The following is a 9328-nucleotide window of genomic DNA, read 5'->3' on the forward strand; positions in this document are numbered from 1 at the left end:
CCAGCGGGACTCTCCCGTCGAAGACGACGAATGAGCGTTCATCTTTTTCCAAATGACCTTCACAAATGATCTGTTTATACTGATCAAATGTTCATGCTGCACATTAGCTTACTCCCTCCATATCGACATTACCTGAACTGGTTCACGGTGTACCACGTGTCAGGTGTCGAAGTGACCGCTGACCAACTTGAGATGAAGTATTTTAGAAAATTACTATTTCTAAACCTCACAACGAGAGATATTCAGCAACAGTACTTTGTAGTAAGGATTGTTTGCCAACATAGTATGGCAGTCCTGGTTTAGGATTAATGTTGCTGTAATTTAGCCCCAGGAGACATCGTGACGATATCTCCTGGGGCTAAATTACAGCAACATTAGTCCCAAACCAGGACTTTCATGTTATGTTAGCAAACAATCTTTATTATGAAGTGTTTTGTTCAAGAACGCAATGCACCACCCGGTCTTGGAACTGAAATCACTGTCGCAAGATCACGAGTACAGCACCTTAACCACTAGGTTGACCTTTTCTGCACCGTTTCTCTCTACGAAATTCATACACAATGTGTCGGTCGGCCCAGGGCTGCAGTAAAATATTTCCGCCAGGGTACCAGTCATTGCTTTCGTGAACTCACAGAAGCTGCCTCTAAAGGCGCAAGCATTCGGTGCAGTGGCACAAAAGAAATTTATTATACAAGTCTGTCAGATTTAAAGAAAGGATTTAGCAGATAATGGTGAGGAATCTATACAACAGCACTTGTATTTAAGCCAGTGTTTTCACAATTTCATAATGGTGCAGAGACACACGTAAAGCTGAACAACAATGGAAACATGAGAATGGATGACCTATTCTATTCTAACATATTTATGTAAATTTATGCACACACAGACATATACATACATACATATATACATTATATATAGATATATATATATATATATATATATATATATATATATATATTATATATATATATATATATATGTATGTATATGTATATATGTTTGTATGCATGTATGAATGTATATATACGTCCACATATATACCTATGTGTGTAAATTTTTATTAGTATGTGCGTATATATATACATGTACGTGTATATATACGTATATACGTATGTGTATACAATTATTTATATATATGTAAATGTATATTTTATACATATATATATACACGCACTGAATAATATAACGCCGCACACATAACACACGTTTGCATACGTGAATACATATATACATATATACATACATACATACATACATACATACATAAGTACATACATAGAATTACATGTGGCGATTTGGCTTTCGGCATTCGTTCCGGAAACGTTTCATTCTGAGTTCATATCCGTCGGCGGATAGCATTGACTTTTATCCTTAGTCGATAAAATAAGGTACCATTTTAGTATAAAGTCGACTGTTCTTCGCTTTCGAGTTGCCGCCTCATGTTCGAAGGAATTCTAAGTCAGAAACACTTATACGGATTTAAAAGATTATGCATAACAACTGGTCCGAGTCAACACGGTAGGCTCATTGTGGACCGTGTTTCGATTATTACGAATTGTTCTGTGGTAACACAAGTCAATGAAAAGTTAAAGGTTTTGTTTGGACTTTAAATGGTCGCCCAAGAAAACTTGGGGTCTCGGAGTAAAACGTATGTTTTGTTATTCTTCTAGTACTATTTTATTTAACGCCTATGATAAACGAGGATAAATTTGGAGTAAAGATTGTTTGCCAACATAACATGGTGGCCTTGGTTTAGGTTGAATGTTTCTGTAATTTAGCCCCAAGTGACATCGTCTCCAGCTGGTTATACGACACGATCTGAGCCCTTATATTTTTGAACAAGGGAATCTAGCACCACTTCTCATCTCAAACAATATCTGTGTATCACGATTTCCGAGTTATTTCCCTTCATCAGCACAGAATAATTGTTCGGTTAGAGGTGGCGCGGCCTAATTCCCGTTCGAAATATATAGTCCCTGATCTATAATTTAGCAAACTACTATTTTTAAATCTCACAAGGAGAGATATTCGGCCACAGTACTTTGGAGTAAAGATTGTTTACCAACATAACATGGCAGTCCTGTTAGGAAAACAATCTGAGAGATGATTAGAAATGGCTTTAAATCAAGTTCCACGAACAAAAAAGTGTCATTGCGTCACTGCCTCATCTTCTCGAAGTAGTAATCTCTCAAATCATATTTTAAGACTTTCAAAATGTTGTTCTTTTGCGAGTCTACGTAGTTAAAAGATTTCATAGCATATGAGATGTACTCTTTCTCGAAAAATATCTCAAAAATTCATTCTGGGTTCTATGTGCGATGTTGGGCCCTTCATAAGCTAATGTCACTGGCTTTTCATACACACGTGCGTCATATATGCCATTAAATACTGTGATTCTGGGCAAATTTTCCCCTCGCGTATCAATAAGAACACATAAGGAAATCTAATTTCAGCTACATAATATGAAATATGATTAATCTCTAACTTCTTTCAGTCATTTAGATTGCGGTCATGCTGGGGCAGCTCCTTGAAAAATTTTAGTCGAACAATCGACCCCAGTACTATGTTTTTAAAGCCTGGTACTTATTCTATAGTTCTCAGTTTCTGAACCGTTAAGTTACGGAAATGTATACACACCAGAACACCGGTTGTCCAACAATGGAGGGGAACAAACACGCGTACGCACACATGCACACACACATACACGCACACACACACACAAACACACACATGCACGCACACAAACACACACACACATGCATACATATATATTTGTATATATTCATACGACGGGGCTTTTTTCAGTTTCCTTTTACCAAATTCATTAAGAAGGATTTGGTTGACCTAAGGTTATAGTAGAAGCTATTTACCCAAGTTGTCTCACAGTGAGACCGAACCCAAAATCATGTAGTTAGGAAGCAAACTCCCTACCACACAGCCACGCCTGTGCCTACATAGCAACATCTCCGCCTGATATGATGACAACCGAAACATTTGTACCAGTGTCCTGTATCAATCAAAACTTAGAGCTAAGCAACACTAACAATTATCCCAGCAAGCAACATTGCATCAGCAACTCAACCGTATCGATACTGTGAATGGTGCTGGCGAGACGCCAAAGGCAGGGACACAAACATCCAGTCGTGCTTCTCCAGGTGAAAACCATTAAAAATTAACAAAGCGGTTAAATCGATTGATTTGTTCATGCTTTCCGTTTTTCATTCCTCTATTGTTTACAAATTAAGGACTATCATTGTGTCTGTGTTTATTGGTTTCGTATAATAGCGTATAAAACCTGTGTTGAGAACATAAGTTAACAACTCGATAAATATCGATCGATAAATTTAGTAGAACACAGGCATAAATACAGGGATCGATAAGATCAATCATAAATGAAATAAACATAATCTCTTCTGGTTTTGTCTCCAAAAAATTCAGAGTTTGATCACTGAGTGGAAGATTAAATGAAGTTGTGTATACGATGTGGATTATCTTTTACTTATTTCATTGCGGCCATGCTAGAGCATTGCCTCGAAGCATTTTTAGTCTCTTAGACCGGACCGCTATGTTATGTGGACATCAAGAGGTGGAAGGAACAGAAACAAACACATACAAATATACATTTGTGTATGAGTGCGTGTATGTGTGTGTATGTGTGCATGTATGTAACTATCTATTTATATATATATATATATATATATACTTTATTTAAAGAAGCAGATAATTCAAAAAACCTGTTACTCTGAGTTTCACGTTCCCGTTCGTCGGACAGTTTTGCAAAGACTGTCCGACGAACGGGAACGGTGAAAACTCAGAGTAACAGGTTTTGTTGAATTTTCTGCTGCTTTAAATAAAGCATATTACTCTACCACTGGTATTTGAGTACTCTCTTTTTCCACCTTGTTTCACATTTATGTGTTTTCCGGTATATAATATATATAATATATATATATATATATTATATATATATATATATATATAGAGAGAGAGAGAGAGAGAGAGAGAGATAAATAGATAGATGGATAGATAGATAGATAGATAGATAATTAGATAGACAGATAGGAAGTGGAGAAATATCGATGAACAAGAATTGACTTACATCAATTATTATTTTTTAATTTAATACAAATGGACAGCAACCCATCTAACAGCTGTTTCTGCTTCCAGTGCTATATGGTATTGGCATTGAAAATCCTAAAAATAATATTCATTATATTTGGGAGTACATCCGATCTGGAAACAGGGAGCTTCATCAAATTGAAGAAAAATATATAAAAGAAAAGAAAAGAGAAGAAATGAAGAAGGGCCTAAAGAGGAAAATGAAAAGCTTAATATATTTAAATCAAACGATTTTGATTATGTGTCGGTTTGGGACGTTGAGTAAATGACTAAAATTAAGATAATAATTTTTGGTGGGGTGCAATAAAATAGATAAGTAATCAAGAAGTAAAAATAAAAAAAATTACAGTAACCAGATACGCTAATAGGTTTAGACAAAGAAAGAGTGAGAGTGGTATAACTCTTCAAAGTAATCATTAACATATATATATATATAATATATATATATATATATATCTATATATATATATATATATATATATGTATGTATAGTATATATATGTGTATATATATGTATATGTATATATATATATATATATATATAATATGGCCTGCTCGCTTAGCCAGCGGGGTGGCATCATTCGAAGGCTAAAACAATGCGAACGCATTGTGACCAGCAATGTGTAGCAACATCTGATGGTCTGGTCAGTCACGTGATTACGTGATATATATATATACGACAGGCTTTCATGTAGTGTCCCTTTATCACATTGACTCACATTGCATTGATCGGATATATGCGTAGAACAGTCTAGCCCAAGGTGTCGGACACTGGGATTGAACCGGAGTCTACATGGTAACTAAGAGGTCTTTTTTAACCACGCAACCATGAGAAGACAAGCCAAGCCTATTTCATTAAATCACTTCCGGTGATTTACTTTTATTGATGCTAATGTTTAATCCCAGGTCAGCCCACGTTGAGTTGATTTATGCTTACTGACGTACAAACCGTTATTGGCGATGAGCTGGCTGAATCGTTAGCACGCTGGACGAAATGCTTAGTGGTATTTCGACCATCGCTACATTCTAGGTTCAAATTCAACAAAGGTCGACTTTGCATTTATTCCGTTCGGCGTTGATAAATTAAATACCAGTTGTGTACTGGGATCGATCTAATCGGCTAGTCCCACAAATTTGCGCCCCTGTGCCTCCAGTAGAAACGATTCTCGCACCGTCTTATTTTCCGACATAATATTTTTATATTTATTTATTTATTTATTTTTTGAGTATAGGTTGGAATTTTCCTGCAATTCGTAGAAGATGGAGTTACATTTGGGAAATGTCTACTAGTAGCTGTGTTAATATTTATACTACTAGTAAAGTTTGAATCTAGGCATGGTTATTTGTCCACATTCCCTGCGCAATCATAAATGTACTAGGTTCGCATTCCCAGTTTCCACCTTCGGCTAGTGAATTAAACATGGCTCTGAGCCAAGCTAAGCCTTGAGAGTGAGATTAAATACGTGGAGAAAGGAAACTATGCGGAAGCTTGTTGGTTAGACTGTACTCATAATTCAAAAGTACAGTTTTGTTCCTCATTGAGGTCATGCTGGATCTGTAGGAAAATTACCTTCAAGGCGCACGTTTCAATGTGATACGCAGCAGTTTATATTTCATGTAAACTCGAGGGAAACCTGGAAGCTCACCGTCAAGACCGACGGAGGATCATTTAGGCATAACATTATATAACATTATTTACTATTTTTGTCGTTGTTAACTAATTTTCTTTACTATTCTCTTTTATTTATTTCCCTTCATGTTTGTAAACGTACGATTTAGCGTTAGCTTTGTTATAACAACTCTCTCTGCTCTTCCTTTAATCGTTGGCGTCGGTTTCGTTTATCTAATAATTCTCCCCCTCTTACCCCCCCCCCTGTTACAGTCGTCGTTCTCAATTTTCTGTTCTTCGTGTTTTCATTCTGTCTTTTAGTCTTTCGGCATCCATTCAAATCCAGTTTTGCACTCATCAAAAGATTGTGTTTTCCTTTATTGTTGTATCTCTTGAATTTTTCCTTAGTTCTTCAAAACATTTTCAGTTTTGTACTGATCCACTCACTCACATATTTCACGGATCCTTTCGTTCTTTAAAAAGTTTCGCTTTCAACATAATTCATTTTCTTAATGTTGTTTTATTTTTTAAATGTTGTTTCTTTCTTTTGTTATGTGCGTTTGCGTGATTCTACTTCATCCCAAGGTCACTGATGGGAATGACCGCATGAGAGCGGGACTCAAGAGGTTTACGGATGAAAAAGATTATCAAGAAACAAAACAAAAGCAGCAAAAAAAAAAGACAATAGAAAATAACCGATTCAAAACTCAGAAAGAAGGAATAAAGTCAAAAATTAAAGCGATCAAAAATATAAAGAACAAACGAAAAAATATTAAGAACATGAGAGTTTTGATGAAGATGATAATGATGATGAGGAGGAGGAAGAGAAGGAGGACGATGACGACGACAACGATGATGACAACAACTACAACTACTACTACTACTACTAAAACAATAACATCAACAACAACAATAATATTCATAATATACAAGAAAATGTGGGGAATGATTGAGGTGTGATCCTCCTGATACAAGATGACCTCTAGGGATAATGGAGGTACCCCCACTCTCCAAGATTTCCCTAAACACCCCGGTCGGTCAAGTGCCCTCTCCAATTCCTTTTCTCCGACTCATAGGTACTAACCACTCTTGCCATTTCCGCAACTTTCACCCACCATTCAATAAATTCATTTGAGGACAGCGCTTGTCTCTCCACCTTCAGTTTCCTTGAAAATATATCACATGGGACACCGTTTTGACAAACTACCGTCCTCTCTGCTCCTTTAACCATTAAGTACAATCACTGCTCATGTATATATGTACATACATACATACATACATACATACATACATACATACATACATACATACATACATACATATGTGTGCATATGTGTATACATATGTATGGTCCAGCATTTGCCATGATTGATCGCTATCCACTAAAACATTTTTATTTTCTCTCCCTATTTATTTCTGCGTTCCTTTCTGTTGAAGAGCGTAGGCTCGAAACATAAAAGACATTCTCACCTTCCCGAGCGTTAATCTAATACATCTGTACCTTGTTAATACACCTGTCTTCGTCTTTTGTTTTGTTTGTTTCTTTTTTCTTTTTTTTTTGTAAATTCCGACTAAATATATGTATGTATACACACACACTCAAACGCGCGCACACACACACACACACGCACACATACACACACACACGCACACACACACACACACACACACAAACAAGCACACAAGCACATATACGTCCATACATGTATTCCTATGTACATTGTATGCATCGTGATTGGTAAATCTTCACACAAGATTTCCCTCTCCTTGTGCTTCCGCGTAGTCAATGCCACTTTTGACTTCCCATCCATGATCCCTGTGATGACAACACGGCTTCGTTGCAGATCTCCGTAGTTTGAAGCAGAGGTAACAGAGGAAGGGTGTAACTTACGATGCGCTTCCTACAGTTGTGGCCTGCACATGCAGCCCACTTACATTGCCATGGGACTTTGAGGAGATGGGATGAGAAATGAGGAGACCATCATTGGAATATAGTAATAAACACTTGCGCAACACGATTGTCACTCTCTGATGAGTCACTGCCTTTAGTTCCTCGTAACAGACGGAAGCGAGATGACCAGTAACCAAGGAGAACTTCAAGTTTTATATCGGAGGAGAGGAACACATACATAAATGGTTTGTATGCATATATTTGTGTATTCAAAGGGAGAAAAACACACACCCATATACTACACGTATATATATATATGTATATTAGATATAGAGTAAAAAGTTATTTATTTAATAATTAACAAATTTCATCAAGTAGCTTCGAGAAGCTGCAAGAAACCTGCAGTTAAAAGAACTGGCTGTTTTGACTGCTATTTCTAAATTTTAAACCCTTAATTATATGTATATATATATATATATATATATATATTATATATATATATATATATATATATAAAATTAGCGAATGGAAGAAATGGAGTTGAACGAAGATTGTACAGAATTCCTTTTATTACATTCTACACATGTTTCAAATGCCACAATTTTCTAAATTCTGATTAAATAAGGATACCATATTGCAGCTTTCTCTTCAGGAAAAAGCAGGAATTACGTGGACAGAACAAAACAAAACAGAGGCGCAGCAAAGCAATTCGAACGAGGACGCTTCTTAAGAGCCCATGGTTAAACTGTTTATCAATGTACTTTGATAAACAGTTTAACCATGGGCTCTTAAGGAGCGTCCTCGTTCGAATTGATTTGTTGCGCCTCTGTTTTGTTTTTTTCTGACAACGTAATTCCTGGTTTTTCCTGAAGAGAAAGCTGCAATATGGTATCCTTATTTAATCAGAATTTGGGAAATTGTGGCCTTTGAAACATGTGTAGAATGTAATAAAAGGAATTCTGTACAATCTTCGTTCAACTCCATTTCTTCCATTCACTAATTATATTAAACTTCAATTATCCGCACCAACGCACGGTTGCAACACCAAATGGTCTTATCTCCAACCGTGTTTTCTTCTGCTGTGATTTTTGCTACCCAGGTATCGGTTAAACTTTTGAATAATCTGTAACAAGAAAATTCATCTTTCCATTTCAACAAATATATATATATATATATATAAGAAAAAGGTTTTAAAATGCAATTTAAACGATGTTTATTTACTTAACCGGTTTCACTCTTTGGTAAAAGATTGTCAAAAATAACATTGAATATTATGGGTTCAAAAAAGTTTTTTACATAATTGTCACATTGAATATTATGAATTCAAAAATGTTTTTTTATACATAATTGTCACATTACATGTATAAATATAGTATAAAAAAGTTCAATAGTGTGATGAGAATATTTGGAAAAATTGGCAGAAAAGAATAAAACAAATATATTATTGGAAATTTGGTTGCGTTAATTATTGGTTGTCGCAAATTGTCACATTACATGTATATATATACAGTCTTTGGTAGAAAGGACATGTTAAAGACATAAGGAAGTGTAATAGTTTGGTGAGAAAGCTTGTAATATTGACAGAGAAAATTAAAATGGATATTTTAGACATCTCAGAATATTTTGAATCGAAGGCGAGAATTTGTTTTTTACTGACCTGTTTGTTTTAGCAGAAAAGTTGAATTGAGAGAAAAAAAGATATGTAC

The 9328-nt window shown here is 35.6% G+C and overlaps 1 long non-coding RNA gene across 1 annotated transcript; it reads right to left on the reverse strand.

Annotated features, from left to right (window-relative positions):
- Positions 1-341: 341 nt before the first annotated feature.
- LOC118765002 lies at positions 342-7336 on the reverse strand. The gene is made up of 3 exons (XR_005000847.1): positions 7327-7336; positions 6733-6739; positions 342-416 (listed from the first exon to the last, which is right to left on the reverse strand). It is a non-coding gene; the product is annotated as an uncharacterized LOC118765002 (long non-coding RNA).
- Positions 7337-9328: the final 1992 nt, after the last annotated feature.

This window comes from Octopus sinensis, linkage group LG10, assembly GCF_006345805.1.
Source record: "Octopus sinensis linkage group LG10, ASM634580v1, whole genome shotgun sequence".
NCBI lineage: Eukaryota > Metazoa > Mollusca > Cephalopoda > Octopoda > Octopodidae > Octopus > Octopus sinensis.